Consider the following 17,099-nt stretch of genomic DNA (forward strand, 5'->3'; position numbering starts at 1 on the left):
ACAGAACAAACATTAGGTGTCTCACCTCTTTCTACTGGCTGGCATTTATAGTGCTTACAATGGACTATAAACCTCACAGTAGCTCTTTATGATGGTGAAGGATCTGCATTTTTATTAGGGGCAAACGTTGAAATTACAACTCATTCTTCTCCCAAGCATTGCAATGCGCAATCCCCACCTGTGACACAAAGTCCAGAGTCTGCTGCCAACACACTGAGGATGACGTCAAGGATTGGTTTACCTACTAAACCCCAGTCAGCCAGGTGAACTCTGGCTCACCTCCCAGACTGGTCATCACTGGCTGAAAAATATAGAACACAAATAAGGCATACCCATTTTAATCTTAAATATAAATGCAAACAACCGAATATACAGGAATCAAGCGTTAAACACGAGATGTTGAATAAAGCTTAATTATTATTGTAGGACTATGCTGAGAAGGAATTGCATTTTTGCATTGAGTGTTCATTCCTGTAAACCTGTTATTATGTTATATAGGTGTGCAGAGTTTGATAACATCACACTGAAATGTCAACAGAAGTTGACTCATGTTCTTGGAGTAGCTATAATTATTTTCCCTTCCTGGCTGAAGGTAAATTATGATTACAAGTACAGATGAGTGAAGCAAAAAACAGGACATAGATCGAAGTGCATCAGTGGACAAAGTCTGCTTAAATATTTGACTGAGAAATGCGTAGAACAAAATCATACTGATCACAATGGACATGGATTAAAAGAATCATGAGTGACTGTGACAAAAAGGTATGCACCTCATACGTGGCAACCTGCATGTGTATACAGAAATATTGTTAAGCTCGGTGTGAATGTTTAAGGGCACTTACAGCTGCTGTGTGGAGAAGTGCTGCCCCGAGGGCCGCGGCAGCATGAGTGTGAGCTTCGTGGTGCTCTGGAAACAAGAAAAGCGGCTCTGTTTTTGGATCGCTGTCTTGGCTTTGTATGAACGCTTCCTGGCACACAGTCAAATTTCTGCCCCTAGTGAGGGAAGATTAATGACAGCAAGTCACGGAAAGGCAGAGAGCAGAGGAAAGCAAAGGAAAGCAATAGGGTGAGAGGGGAAAGACAGGAGGGATGGGGGGTAAAACAAAAGGTAACGGCTGTTATGTTGTTGATGGTAGCAGGTATGAGTAAAAGGTGTGTGACTCTGTGAGTGTACAATACTAACAGAGATTTAGCAGATTAGTGGAATCCTCATAAACATTCCTGACAGTTGTACAAACACGATGAATATAATCACTGGACAAAAGGCCAAGCCCTCTTTAAATTTCATCTCTGTAAATCCAGCTAATGTCCACATACTCTTGTTATCTCCCAAAACCTTAGCCTACTCCTCCAGCTGTGGTCAATCTCCATATTCTCACAACACCTTCAAATCTGACGGAGTGTAAAGTAGTTGAAATGTCAAACTTGGATCAAGAGATCAAGCTCCGCAAGTGGGAAAGCACAGACTTGGAAGTGAAGTAAGGAGAAAAAACAGAAAGGCATCAAGAGTTCTTCTTTTAGGTAACATGGATCATGACTAATCTGTGATGAAAGAGCCAAGAGCTGAGTAGAGCATGACGCTGCCAGGGCTGACCCCTCTCCCTATCTCCCAGCCCCAAACCCCCAACCAAAGTATTAGGCTCCAGGACAAGCACAGGTCATGGTGAACTCACTCTCCTCATTTCCCCTTTCTTTTCTTGACCACAAAAACAATGACATCACAGACCTTGGAGTCTCTGACAAACCTAAGTCTTTGTATCAGATGAAAAATGATCCTGAGAAAGAATATTCATCAAACTAAAGGGGAAAAGAGCGTGTGATTCACTTCATTCTCGAGCTATGCTGGGTTTTCCCTATGACAGTGAAGAGCAAACTGTTCCGTTTCATAGTGCCAGGACATTCGAACAATGTGAATGAAGGGAAACTGTAAAAGCCTTTTCATCCAAAGAGCATCTTCATACGACTGTTTTATCTGCACAGAGGTCACTTATTCTCGATGCCATTCTATTAAAAGCAAAAGTAAACAACAGGTAATTGTTGTTAGACGGCATGTGTAATGGGCTCAGCACTGATGCAGACTGGATCGTGACTCAGAGCAGCAACAGGTGACAAATGGTCTGTTCTCTTGTCACAGTCGATCTTTTAGGGCTTTGCCAAACTTAAGTGAACCTGGAGCGGTGCTGCTATTGCTGTAAAAGTGCAGTTGAACAGATTTTGAAAACAAAGAACTCCATGCTTCTCTTGCCGAGCTCCACTAGCGCACCTGGAGGAAATTAATTTAGCTAAGCAAAACAGTCAAAGCCCAGTGATACCTTTCAACACATTTTTTTTCTAATGGAATATTCACACTTGTGATATATTTTAATATGGTGTTTCTAGAATTGAAACTTAACAGTAAGTAATTTGCAGATGACAGCAATGTCTCTGTCTGCATACACATTCTCATTTGGTCCACAATACTTGAATTCTTTTGAGCCAAGTCATGCCCATACTTCCTATCCCGTGGACATGTTGTTTTACCCAAACACCTGCCACCCATTCTGCTGACTTTATCTGGGAGAGAGCAGAGTAGGTGGCAGGGAGTGAAGGAAGAAGGGAGGGGTGCTATTGTTGGCACACTCCTATGGTTCTGTAGGATGGAGAATGTGCAGAGGTGGAGAAGGGGATTAAACAGAGCAATATTATTCTTTCACAGACCTGCTTTGAATCAGAACTCAACACCACACATAAAGCTGTGAAGACTGGATGAGCTCATTGGGGGAAAAATGCCGCTGTAGTGACCCGGGAAAAAAATGGGAAAAAATGTCTAGCAGTAACAGGAAACAGCAAGAAAGAGAGGAAAAAAACTAGCTGGCTGAGGAATAAAACATAAGTCAACGTGTTTACCTTTGTTAGATGAAATAATAGCTTTTGGAGGCATTCCGGTTGAGGTTTCTGTGATCAATTTCCAATCCTGATTGCTTTTTTGGGGTGTATTCCTATGTGGAAATAAGGAAATGTAATGTCAGGTTTCAATCGTCTTCACATTGTGGCTGAAAGCTTGTTTGATGGTTGGTCAGATGCATACCTTTTTAGCTAGCATGAGCGCAATTCAAGAATATTCTATGTACACAAATTCACAAAAATGCCCTGAAAACATTTCCTCATTCAGCAGGACGGTGATCCTAAATATGAATGAATATTTAGCCAATGCAACTACATAAAAATAGGAAAATCTTCTTATGAAACATGCTAAATGACCATTTGCAACTTTTGTGACTTTTCAGGTAGCCTTAAAATTACAGCTAAGACCTCATTAGCTGTCCTAGATTGTATACTGTCACACAGCATGATGTGCTAAACACACAAGTAACCACACCTGCTGGAAATCCCTCTTTAAGTTGAACACTTGTTGACAACTGACTCCATAAATGGCAAAGTGATTATGTTAATAGGGATGTTGATAAAACAAAAAGACCATTTACAGACTGCTATTTTAATTAAAAGAAATTCATTAACAGAAATACTGCCTTGCCTTTGCCAATGAGTGAAGTTGTCATAACATTCCATATCCAGACTCATCATGTGTTATATGGTTATGGGATACTTTTTTTTTTCTTCACAATAAGTGTATCTATTTTTGAGGTATGACATTTTAGAAAGGGCTGAATTTTAGGTAAAAATGACCTCAGCCCCTCAACCCCTAGAATCTCAGAGTACAGGAGGGAGTGGCGATGTGCAGAAGATCAGATATATATGGAGAGACTTCAAAGTAAGAAGGAGAATCTTAAAAATACCACAGACTTTTTGAGTACTGTTCCTCTATAACCACAGTGTACCTATCTTCTGATAACTCTGTCCAGCAGGATAACACAGCATGTCGCAAAGCTCAAAATTTTTTCTCCATAAAAACTGTGATGCTGTCATGTCAGTACGGACCAAAATCTCTGAGGAATGCACCTTGTTGACTCTCAACCTCAGTTTGTGTCTCCTTTACTGTACGATACCTGGAAGTTATGGCATGGTTCCATACTTACAATGTAAGATGTGGAAATACTGTTTGTTTTTCTGCTAAATTACAAGGAAAGTTTAATGCAGCACTTAAAATTACGTACACTCTACATTTCTTACAGTATAATTACTTCTGTTTCTTGTAAAAACCTGACTTGCTTTACTTGTTTTAGTTGTTACTGGTCCCTGTACAGCTTTAGTGAGAGCTTGGTTTGCACTGCCAGCAAGAAGTCTGATTGGAGAGATAGTTTTGTGCTTTTCATCAATTTGTTCTTATTATCTATGGACAGAATTAATAAGCACAGCCAAAGTTTCGAGTGTGGTGTTTATGGTCTCAGGATCCCATCTCTGCTGTTTGGAGAGATTTGGTGCCATGGCTTAATTGAGCAATGCCCCCCCTCCCCCCCCCCCTCCCAGTTTACACTGGTTTGCAGCTGTGTGTGAAATGAATGTGATGGAAATCAGCAACTCCTAATCTGAGGCTGTAGTTCTCAGCCAGAAAAGGGTGGGCAATCCACCGGGTAGAGTGCCCACTCCAGGTCACAGACAAGAGTGAGATCACAGATACAAGCGGCAGAAATGAGCTTCCTCTAAAGTGCGCCTGAGTGCTGCCTTTGAGATAGGCTGAGATGCTTGGTCATTTGGTCTGCCTCAGAGCTCTAGGTTGTTTATTTCACTTTATCATGGGATCAAATTGAGTGATCAAAATGACTCTTAGCAACTTCAGCATATATATACACAGCAAAAATAATATTAACTGGAACTGACTAAAAAGCAAAGTGATAACCGAATAAAGTATGCTAAACTGTGATAATGTGGAGCACATGTTTGAAAAGTTGCAAGTTATATGAAAGAAAACTTTGTTTTATTTAATAAATTATGCAAATTACTTGTAACAACAATAATTTCTTTCTTTAAATGACACCAATTACATAACTAATAAGGCTTTGAGAAGAAATGTGTTTTGCTACTGTTATTATTCTGCTCTTATGACTGCTTCTGAATTATTCTTGGGGGACCCAGGTAAACAGGTAAAAACGTTAATAGGATCAGAGTTAAGAATTAAGTCCATTATGAAGGCAAAAGGGGGTCCATCCTGGTATTAGAAAGGTGTATTTAATGAAGTGGCCAGTGAGTGTGTGTTTGCAGCTGTATTTTAGTTAGTCTAATATTGATTGTATAATAAGCACACCTCTATACTTCAAAATCATAGCTTGAGATTAACCAGCCTGCAGACAAAGGTGGGTAGTGAACTTGTTGAGATTTGCTGAAGTGGTTATGGGTGTGAAGCAGGAAGAGAGGCAATAGTTGGTCATGGACTATAGGGTACAGAGAGGGCAGTGTGTAGAGGAGAGAGAATCTAGGATGGACAGGCACAAAGGGACCATTGGTTTGGCTGAGACGCAGCATGAATCCAGTCGGAGTTCCGTGGGAATACTGAGCTCAGTGAGACAGATCTCCCTCTCTCTCTTCTCAATGAGTTTGTGACAGAGAAGAGGAGAAGGAGACATCAAAAAAGATTCTCACAAGCAGCCCTCACTGACACGCTGTGAGCATAATTTCAAACCAACACAAGATATGCAGCCTAGCAACACGTCTAACAAGGAAGTGAAACTAAAAAAGAAAGATTGTTCTGAGGAACTCTGGAATACATTATCTGTAATTATTAACACGCACATTTGATAGACTTCCTGTTCTTGTTGAACAAACAACAGAAATAATTAGAGTTGTGTTTCCTCATACATCAATACCTGGAAAAGTTTATTTCTGCCAAATCCTAGTTCAAAATACTTCTCATCCCCTACAGCCAAGTCCCCCCCACCATTTGTATCTGTATCATGACCCACGCCAACACATGTAGCAATCCAAAGTACACACCAATTCCCATGAAATAGAATCTGATCCAAAACTACTACAGAAATCCCATTGTTCTCCATCATGCAACACTGAGCCTTCACAATCAGACTCTATTGGGAAACTGCACTCGTGTTGAACGGAGCACCAAAATACACATATGGATACAGATTCTAGATTAGCTCTGGGAAGATGGGCGGGGGCGCTGGGCAGCAGAGGAAACATTACAAGAACATGTAAACCAAGAGCTTGACAAGTTTTAAGCTTACATATTAATTACAGTATTATAACTCCTAATTCAATAAGTTGTCACATGATGGAATGAACTGCATTTATTTACATTTTTAGTTTATCTGTCCTCCTCTAAAGCAGGGGTGGGCTGTTGTGGGGGGCTGCACCAGAAACTCAGTTCTGTGCAATTTTAATTGAATCACTTCATAAGCTTATTGATGAGGCCCTCCACAACAGCCCCATTTTCTCATGTGGCCCCTTGGAAAAATTAATTACACACCCCTGCTCTAAATAGTGATAATCCCTAGTTTCCTCATTAGCAACTCCTCTTACATATGTTTCTCAGAGGGATGTGGCTCTTACACACTGTTCCGAGTGTAGTCAGATGGTATCAATGGCATTTCTGATGCAACTGCACAGATACTGCCCTACCACCTTTCGCATTTGGACAGGGCAATCACACAAATAACATAGTTTAAATAGAGCTAATGCATAACGTCATCAAACTTTTACTACTGTACATAAAGCTTTTATAATCTAGACACAAAGAGGAAGAATGTTAAAATGTCATAATCACAAAGTTGCTGACTGGTCTGGTTGTTTTAGACCAAATGGACTCTGATGGTAATCTCAGCCTAGTGTCTTGTCTGAATCAAGAGTCACTGCCCAAACTGAGACTTCGCTCCTTTTATTCTCTAGCAGCCTGCAGCATCTCAGACCCCCTGCAGTGTTCTAATACCCCTGTGACCTGCTGGACTCTGCCTGCCTCCTGCCCCCTGCACTTCCCCACCCTCCCGTGCCCTCCCTGGCACCTTTGCCCCACGACCATGCCTCATTCATCTAGCCACCCCTCTCCGGCCAGGGAAGCTGAAGGCCTTCTTTGTATGTGCTCTCTGGGAGATATTAACCCCCGTCTCTATGCTCCCACCAAACAAAGGAAGCACTTACTAACCGCTAAAGCCTTAACAAACAGTGGCTTTCAAATGAACCCTGCTCCATGCGGTGCAGAAGGAGGGGAGCGCCCAGGAGAGTAAAGCCCGAAACATTTGCTTGTTTTTGGAGATTACAGAAAAACCGGGTGGCGTGGTAGTCGATCTTTTTTGCATCGATGCACTACAGGTTCATGTGGTTAAGACGGAAACAGGAGTGGAAGTAGTCCACATATACATATATATATGCCAAGAGAGAAAGTCACAGACATTCCAGCGACAAAGAGTGCAAAATATTTTTTCATAATTTTTTATCTACTCCCTCACGTTTTTTCAAAGATTTGATATTTCCAATAGAAACCTTTCACATATATACATATCAGTGAGGTGTTTTCATCTCACGAGTCTCTTTCAGTTTTAGAATGTGTCATCATCGCACAATGCGATCCTTGTTTTACATGCCTATCTGTCATAGTTGTTGTCAAACTGATTGTGTGGATAAGTATTATAGTCAGGTCGATTTTGAAAAAGAATGTAGTCTAATACATCTGCTCTGATTAAAAGACTAGAAGTAGAAATGGGCAAAAGTCTTACTTGCAACTGAACTGTGGATGAGACACATTTGCAAGCACAAGGCCTTTACAACTGTGGGCCTACTATCAGCATTAGATGTCATAGAAATCTGGTGCATTGTGAAGTGTAATATAAAAACAAGTTAAAAACTGTATGATGCAGTTAACATTAACTAAGGCTACTATATAACTGAATTTGCTACTGGAGCATAAACTAAAGTAGCTGCAGGGATACCTAACTCATCTAATTAGAAGTTAGCAATTATACTGCGCTAGCTAGGGTTACTTTAGTCTCTTTCATTATGTTTAAATGGCAAAATGTCAAAGTGTGCTTGTCACAGGGAAAGCATTATGCTTGAGTGACATCAAGTAGAACAAACAGATTTTCATTTACAATGGTGACAAAGACAAAAGATCACTTGCTCCCACGTTACTTCACAATGCGGGCGCTAGCATGTTTTGTTTGGGAGACGGAAATTGTTACGCCTTAGAAGGATACGACATGGTGCATTGCAAAAATAAACTAAGTAAGCCCTTCCTATTGTATGTAAACAAGTACGCCTGATAGCTTTTGTTGGCTTTGTTGATCAGGACCTATCAAGCCAGTAAAAACAGAGTCGTGTGTTACTTAAATTTGTTTTGTACGTTTCTGGGAAAGAATGGAATATCTTTGAGTTAAACATTACAATCAAAAATGCCTCACAGGTCTGAAATGAATGTGCCAATGTCCATTTATCGCCTAACAAATGTGCATGTAATATCATAACTGCCACCATTACATTTTATTATATGTACTGGCAAGCTGACTGTTTTCTGGGTTAAAGCAGAAATGAGGTGAAAGGAGCCATAGGGAGAGAGACGGAAAGATAGAGCACAAATGCAGTTTAACTGTGGGGATTATATAGTGAAAAGACACTGGACAATCATACAGGAGTGCCTTGTTTCATGAGCTTGTAGTTGGACTAAAGGTCAACAACCTCTAAGTGATGACTGCATCTCCAGTCTTAGCAAACTACACTACAAATGCACACTGTAAAAACAATCTCCAATTAAAGAATTGAAACAGAATCGATGCTTGGAATAAAAGTAAAATTGAAAAATGCGTTAGACTTCGGTCATTTCTTGTATTTAATTAACCTACATTTATCATTTAGCTACTGTACCACAATTCAAATGTGAACCTATAAACCAGAGACAACTGCAGTAAAGCACTTTACAACAACTCTTCTACTGATCTGATAGCTGCTGTTTTAAACTGTAAAGAGCGTACATTTGTGCCCAGGAGTGTGCTTCTGATGTTTGATTTTTTTTTTTTTTTGTGACTGTTTGAATTATTAGTCATCTTTGGTGGAGCTTAAGGTTTTATCCAAGCACTGGCGCTCGTTGATTTTTTCCTCTTTAGTCACGCAGAAAGCAGTTAGAAAAAAAAGGGTTAAGCTGTCATCAGCAGGTTTCCGGACCTCTCAAGGTGTGCCATCACCTTTCCATCTCTGCAGCCACACATTGACATTTGGTTAGAACATATCTCGCTGGCCAAACAGATCAATAGCAAACAAGAATGGATAAAAAATATGGATAAAAAGCTTACTGGTATGCTGCAGGAGATCCAAAGCACACACGCTTGTTGCACGCTAACTGCAAAGAATGGTTGTAAGTACATCAGCAGATAATGTAGACAATTATTTAATGCCTCCAAGATCTATGGGTCAGTGCCTTTGAAGAATCTCCTTTCTTTCTTTTTTTCACTTACAAAATGTGCCTCATTTTCAGCTTGATTAAAAATATCTGATATTATTCCCTTAGATCAATAAGATGCCAGATTAACTCTGGTTTCATTATCAGCACTATCTAATGGAAAACAAATCCACTTTCTACTCTCCTAAGACAAGAAGACAACATAGCGTCTGATGTACTCTTACACATGTGGTCGACCCCGCTGTTCACATAACATGAGACCCTGAAGGACAAGACCGGCTTGAGTCCAAGTTACAGAAACTGTCTTCCCACATCTGAGCCTTCTGCCAATGAATAAGGCTTTGTCTGCAGACGAATGAGATCCATATCTCCCATTTGGCATTACTCTTGTCATCACTAATCAAAAGCAGATGAGCAGACAAGCTGTGCTTTCCACCAACTGTGTGTATGAGTGCGAGCATGAATGTGTGGTTGACTGTGTAGAGCTTAGATGGATTTTACTGTGGACCTGAGGTTAAAAACAAAGTTTATGGAGATATCAGAACATGCTGATGTAAACCATGCACTCTGGTCAGTGTCGTGTTTTACGACCACAGTCAGCAAATTATTCACAAATTTGTGTGTGGCTTCTGCATGTCTTCATCATTTCTATTCAAAATGACATGGGCTGAAACATAAATATAGATTTACATTTGGCACATTTAAGTACTTTACTGTATTCGAAGTAAAAGTGCCACATAAGTGGCACCCATTAAATGGGTAAGGGAGTCTAAATGAAAAGTGAGGAAGTGATAAAAACAGAGGATGGGAAATCTAGGCAGGTCAGTGCCTCATGCACTTGTAAACAAGTGATGGTTTCTGGTGTCATCAAATGCAAATGCAAATAGGTAGCGCTAAACAGCAATAGTGGGGGACTGGAGGAAAGATAATCATCAGCCACCCAAAGGTCAACTAAAGAACAACCGCAAAGTCATTTTATCATCTGAAACTAATGGGAAAACTGTAACAGAGTTTACCCTTTGCTTCATGGTATTATTAGCAGCTCCCAAGAGATCAATGGTTCATTTGTTAAAAATGAAAACTGAGGACATGAGGAAGTAAAACGGGAATTTTGAGAACAAGTTTTATGTTTCCGCAAGTCCAATAATAACACAGAAAATACAATAGCTTAGACCCTCAAAAAATGTTCAATGGAAAAGTCGGGAGAAATAACTTTATGAAAGGAATTCATTTATTAGGTCCAGAGGGATATATTAACAAAACTGGGACAGGCTGCAAAACACACTGCCTAGAAAGCAACCTGTTCAGGTGGCTGACAGATTTTGCAACCAAAATCTGTCAGCCACCTGACAGTATGCAGTGAAGTGGTCAGAAATCATTGTGTTGCTTGAGGGCAGCTTAGCAAGACAGACGCAGGGATAATCACGAGGTTTAAACAGAGTGTGCCATTGAACAATGTGTCATCTAATTGCTGTCACTGCCAGACAATTTGCTGAGCCACCGCAAACATACTTTGGATTGTACTGGGAGAACGCTGACTTATATATTACTGCAAACATGGACACAAACATGTGCTATGACCATCATAGTATGATGTTATAATATCAGTATATTGTGACACACCATTAAAATCTGACATTTAGTTTGGGAAAAACAATGTGTGTGTTCTATAGAGCGACGGACTTTGTCAAAGGCAATATGTGGCCAACCGTGACGTCCAAAACCTAAACGTAGATGGTTTCCTACCAGTGGAGCTTTTTGAAAGCAACTTTTAGATGTTTCTCGAACCACGCTGTTCCCAAACTTCTCATGGCCACATTCATTCTGTACAAAGGATCTCTGTTCGGCCTGGCCTCTCTCAGTATCCTTTTGTGAACTAAGTCGGCAGTCCTCCTGACTGGAATGCCTATTCTTGGAGGTAAAATGCACAAAGATAGATGCACAAAGACATATGCATGTTTTCCCACAACATATTTCTCGGACACACCTCACGTTAACATCACTGAAAGCAAAAGACAGGTAGCTATAATTCCCAAAATGGAGAATACGCCTTACTGCTTGCCAACCTGTAGCCTCCATTGCCATTCACGGCTCATAATGCTCAGTGATTATGTAAGTCACATAGAGAAAATGAAGAACATTCAGCTCAATAAAGGAATGGAGACAGAGAGTTTGAAAATGGTGAAATATCTGAGAAAATGACAGGAGATACAGACGCGAGGAGAAAAAAAAAGAGTGAGAGCTTGGGAGCTTCAGACAGCCTCTTCACCAGTAGAGACTGTATGAGAGGGATGAATGTGGTCCTTTGTGCTGGGCAGACTGTGGGCTCCAATGTATGTGTATGTGAAAAAGAAAGAGAGACCTAGGCGGCCCAAACTCAGGGCCTACAGATGTCTGGAGCTGCGCCGCTCACCCCCGGCCTCCACAGGCAGCAAGCAGCTGTTGTCAGAGAGAGACAGGCCGCCCCGGAGAGACTGGGAGGGGGCCAATGGGCAGAAAACAAGAAAGAGCCTCTTTCACTGCCTGGTATGTCCTTCTGGATCCCTACACAATGTATCCTTTGAGGACCCAGAAGAATAACATTTAGATTTAAAGTTTTCTCATCCTGGGAAGTTTGGGTCAGCTCGCTCATTCCTCTCACTCTGTAAACTGTTGAAGGGTTGATGCTGAGGTTAGGGCTGGTGCTGTCATTGCAGTCAATCCAGGAACTCAAGCAGATAAAGTTAGCCTGTCCTCGGAAACATTTCAAGCACCCCTGACTAATACGGTCAAGGAAATGTCAAATGTGTTGTAAAGAATTATGGCTCTCAAGGACCACAGAGAACTGCTCCACTGGTCACGGTAAATGTTTTTAAATATAACTTATTTGCCTCAAAGTTACCTAAGTGGCTAATAGACAGCACAACCTGTTTTTTAGTGCTAACCCAGTCAAACACTTTCAAGCTCTGACCGGTCACAGAGTTTCATACACTCTCACTCCCAGCAGGTGTTTATGAAATGTACTCGGAGCACCTGCAGAGTCAAGGGAACCAAGTGACTCTGTGTTTCTGCAACTTAAAGAAGCACAACAACTCACTTATTGCAGTACAGAATGTGCATTCACAGTCTTGGAGGCCTGCTTTGAAATGCTTTATTAAAATAACGAAGAAAGCAATATCCCAAGAGTGTTCAGCTCTGAAAGATTTCTCTGTAGTCTGTGCAAACAGGTTTTGTGACGAGAAAAGAAGGGGTGGGACTTTCTTCAGGTAAACTGCGAAACTAAGAAAATCAAACATGTTGTTTTGACAAATCAGCCCGAACGTTAACATTTTATAGTAACATGTACCTGGCAAAGGACGTTGACTTTTGAGTTAAAAAAAACCCTTATTATCAATAAACGGCAATAGATAACTAACACAATAGTAACTGTCAAATAAAGAGGCTGTTATGATGCAGTGATGTTGGCTTTAAAGTTCACTGAGATTATATTGTTTACTTTTATGCCACTTCTATCCAAATAAAACAAAATTTGGTTCGTCACCAAAGGCCAGTAAGTCAACAATCCCAGTTGAGCGCAAGTCAAACATAGTCATATGTTCTTTAGTAATGTAAGTACTTTTTAAATAACGATTGTAATATTAAATGGGTATGTTTTCTTTTTCTTTATCTTCAGCCATGAAAAACACATTAGAAGGTTGCCTGACAAGAAGTGCCCTAAATTTCAACAAGGTGCTGGAAATAATATAACCTAAGGTGATGTGGTCGGTAGGTTTTTTGAGTATCGCGAACTCGGTGTCATGTTCAAAGACCAGTTTGAGATGATCTGAGCTTCATGGCATGGTGCGTGTGCTACTCCTCATTGGTCATAAACAGATGGGCTTGGTCAGCAGCAGAACTCAGGGAGATTGTGGTATTCAGATTACACTAAATTTGTGTTAAGACACCCAAAAACTATCAACCATTGCACATCATCACCTGCCTGAAAGGGAAAGATGGATACAAGATATGTTGTTCGTGTCAAATTCTGATCACACGATCTGCTGCAGCAGAAACCAAGACTCATCCGTCCAGTCAATGTTTATCCATTTTTCTGGTGTCTAATTTTGATGATGGATTGCATTTATATAGTGCTTTACAATTCCACTATCACATTCACACACTGGTGGAGGCAAGCTACAGTCGTAGCCACAGCTGCCCTGGGGCAGACTGCCATATCGCGCCATCGGCCCCTCTTGCCATCACCCAGGACACAACGACCAGGACAGAGAGCCCAGGGATCGAACCGGCGACCTTCCGGTTACAGATGCGCTTCCCAACCCCCTGAGCCACGGTCGCCCCTAAATTTTGATGAGTTGCAAAAGAAGAAAAGGCTGGTTGGTATAACAGATAATACAAAGAAGAACACACTGCCAAGACACACAAGGGAGAATCGAGTCACAAAGCCTCTTGCCATATATGTCCAGGCCTGACCAAATGATTGGCATGCTGAGGCAGGAGTTAGGCCCCAAGACTTGAGTTAATCCCGATGACTAGGTTTGGCTGTAAAGGAGATGAAACTAATAAAGTCTATGATAGAGAAATCCAGGAACTGGGATAGTAATCTTAAAAACAGGATAAACTTATCTAAATCTTTGGCCAAATCTGGCCATTATAAATACTAAATATTATGACTATGAATGACTAAAGCTGGGTGAAAAATAAAACAATGTTCCCTTTGTGTAAGGCTGATGCTTTGCAAGCAATATGTGTCCCTGCCACCATCCTACCATGTCTGAGTGCAGAATGAGCTCATCATCACTTCAGAGAGGATTATGGCCTTAAAAACCTGGATTAAACTTGAGAATAGTCCTTTTGTAATTTATGCTGAAGTTATTCTTTATGCAAAATTGCAGAATATGTGGTGTCTGATGCACGTTTTCCAGTTTAAAATCTGCATTCATCTCATTAGTCCCTGCACAATGGATGCATTTGTTATTATACATACACAGAAATTGGTTAATATAACAACACGAGTCCCAAACTACAAAAATACCAAATGACCTATAGTTGCCTTGTGGTGTACTACACTACTTATGTGATTATATGAAGATCTATTACTGGTAAGGTGTGAGCTCAAGAAAGTGCAATTTGCAGGGTGTGTGTATACAAAGACGTATTATGACTCAGACTACAACTGAGTCACTATTTGGCCAACTTTCAGGAAACCGAGAGGGCTGAATGATACAGATCAATCAAAGCAAATAACGCAATGTAAAATTTGAAATGTAATAATACATTTTAAGTTAAATCACATAAACTTTTATGTTTGGGAGATTAGTTCCTTGTTGTATAAATGCTTCTTGACAATAAATCTTATACTGTTGGAGAGCCTGTGTATTTCCCTTTACATTTTGCCACGTTTATAAGAAAAATGCATTTGTGGGTTGAGGAGCATGGTTGAGTGTGTGGGTTGCGCCCATTAAAAACGTATGACTTCTTGACCCTAATATTTGTGTGTGTGTGCACAACAAAGAGAGGGGAGAAATGCCTCCAATATGCACAAACATTTGACCAGACAGTATACAATTAATTTGCACAAATATGTCTTTGATATGCTGCTTAGCGATGATACTAACTCTAACTTTTGTTTTGTTTTTTCGTGGTGTGAGTGCTCTTCTACTTCATTTGTAAGGAAGCATTTCACTTCCCCACATTTTAAAGCTAAAAAGCAAGGACTGTATCTTTAAAGAAAATAATTTATCCCAAGTCTAAAAGCTGCAGATGGCAGTAATGAAAAGACTATTAAAACTTCTAACTTCTTAACCAAACAATCTTATATTATAGAGAATAACAGTGTTGAGGCAAGAGACAGACATGATGCAGGGAAGAGAAGGAGAAGACTAGGAGTGAGAAAACCTGGAAAATGTTTGAGAGAGACAACAGGAGACAGTGAAACATGGAATATTGGAATAACGCAACCACAAATAGCCTCGCAAATAGAAGGAATGTATAAACATACAGTCTAGTTTCTTGGGGAAGTCTGGGCATCCCGTGAATGGATTGTTTGTTTGTCTGCCATTAAAACGATGTGGGGAGCAACACAAAAAAATAATAAATGACTAAAGCACTACATTAGCTTAAGTTCTGTTTCACTTAATATGTTTCTTCTGCTGACTTTAAAAGTAAAGAAGTGGCGAAAACAGCAAAGGTGATCTCATTTGAGAAAATTAAAGAAACGATCTTTGCCACCTTCTGCCTCCAACACTCTGATTAGGGCTGGCAGTGAAGTCAGGACAACTGTTGAAAGCTGCTGGCCACCTTTTAAACTGGGCAGTTTAAAGGGTGAAGGCAAGTTTGCATGTAAAACTAATGTTCCCATTAGGACTCAAACGAAGATGGAATGAAGAATGTAGACGAGAGGTGTAGGGAGGGAGGTGGAGAGAAGGGAAAAGGACCCCCATGGGCTTACCAAACAGCCCAGGAATGCAGTGGTAAAAATGAGTTGGGCTCTCTGGCACAAGATGGTCCGTGTGACTGGGTTTAGATGATGGCTGTGACAAAGACTCCTTTCTTACTGACTTTAATAAGTACAATGCACCGTGGAGCCGCAAACAAGCAACCGCTTGTTGTCGAAAATATGGATACACCCCAACACGGCGATGCACCCACGCACTCACACGAGAAACCTTTATAGAATTTCATCTATTATATGTGGACAGCCGACACTGCCTTTACAATGAAAAGGGTTTGTGTGTGTGTATGTTCATGTGTGTGTGTATGAGCCACTCCCTTTTAAAAAACATCTCTGAGAAGTGCAGAGTAAGCCTGTCATATTTACAATAACAGCAGACTTTATTGGAAAAGCCATCAATAAAGCTCACGGCAATATAAAAGATTTCATGTGCTGCACATTTTCATAAAGATCGGCATGTGAGAAGCCACTAGCCAATTTAAAATCTTTCCGCCGATCTCAACATTATTTCACCATAAAAGCTGACTGTAAAGGTTTACACAATCTAGAAAATGCATACTATTCATTATCTCACATTTTTCAGTGAAAATGTCTCTATCTGGATATATCAGAACTCACTTGACTACACAGACAAACCCTGGTAGAAATGGAACATACAAAAAAAACTGAAAATGTCTTAAAATAGAGCAGAGCTCTTTTTTTTTTCCAAGTTTGCCACTAGCTCAAGTGACATCACATCAGGCAGTTGGCCAGATTCTGAACACAAAAGGACATTTTCTCCATTTATCTATAAAAGTTCTGAGGTGTAAAATATATGCTCAGGTCAAAACATTAGACTGTTTCAATGTTTCCAACAAGTGCGTCACCATTCATCAGTGGACTGTATGATATAAGGGACTAAAGTGTCTTTCCTGAGTATACATTAGTTTTTAATAGAACCTCCTCAGTGTTGTGCTCATCATTCATCACCATGAATGGCATAAATGGCATACACACGTTTTTGTCTTTGTAATCATCTTTGTTGTTTGATTTTCCAACTAAATTTAACTCAGTTTTAATCATTTAGCACCAATTCACAACAACGTTGCCTCACAGTGCTTTATATTGTAAGGTAAAGACCCTAAAATGATACAGACAAAACCGCAACTATCACATGCCCCCCTATGAGCAAGCACATGGCAACAGTGGAAAGGAAAAACTCCCTCTTAGTGAGAATAAACCTCCGGCAGAACATGTACCAGGGATGGGAAGCCATCTGGCGCAACTAGCTGGAGGTGATGGGAGGACGACAGGACAAAAGGCACACTGTGGAAGAGAGCCAGAGATTAATAATAACTAATGTTTAAATGCAAAGTGGTGTATAAACACAAACTGAGTTGCAGCATAACTAAGGGAGGA

At 40.4% G+C, this 17,099-nt stretch overlaps 1 long non-coding RNA gene across 4 annotated transcripts in view; it reads right to left on the reverse strand.

The window, feature by feature from the left end:
* The window catches only part of LOC146388538 (uncharacterized), a 105,884-nt gene that overhangs the window by 56,679 nt on the left and 32,106 nt on the right, over window positions 1–17,099 (reverse strand). For all 4 annotated transcript variants that reach the window (XR_014800054.1, XR_014800052.1, XR_014800056.1 and 1 more), the window contains 3 exons: window positions 2,887–2,978; window positions 843–993; window positions 179–301 (listed from right to left, as the gene is read on the reverse strand). This is a non-coding gene — a long non-coding RNA (uncharacterized LOC146388538). The remainder of the gene's footprint in view (window positions 1–178; window positions 302–842; window positions 994–2,886; window positions 2,979–17,099) is intronic.

Source organism: Perissodus microlepis, chromosome 4 (genome assembly GCF_051167445.1).
Source record: "Perissodus microlepis isolate ML-2025 ecotype Zambia chromosome 4, ASM5116744v1, whole genome shotgun sequence".
NCBI lineage: Eukaryota > Metazoa > Chordata > Actinopteri > Cichliformes > Cichlidae > Perissodus > Perissodus microlepis.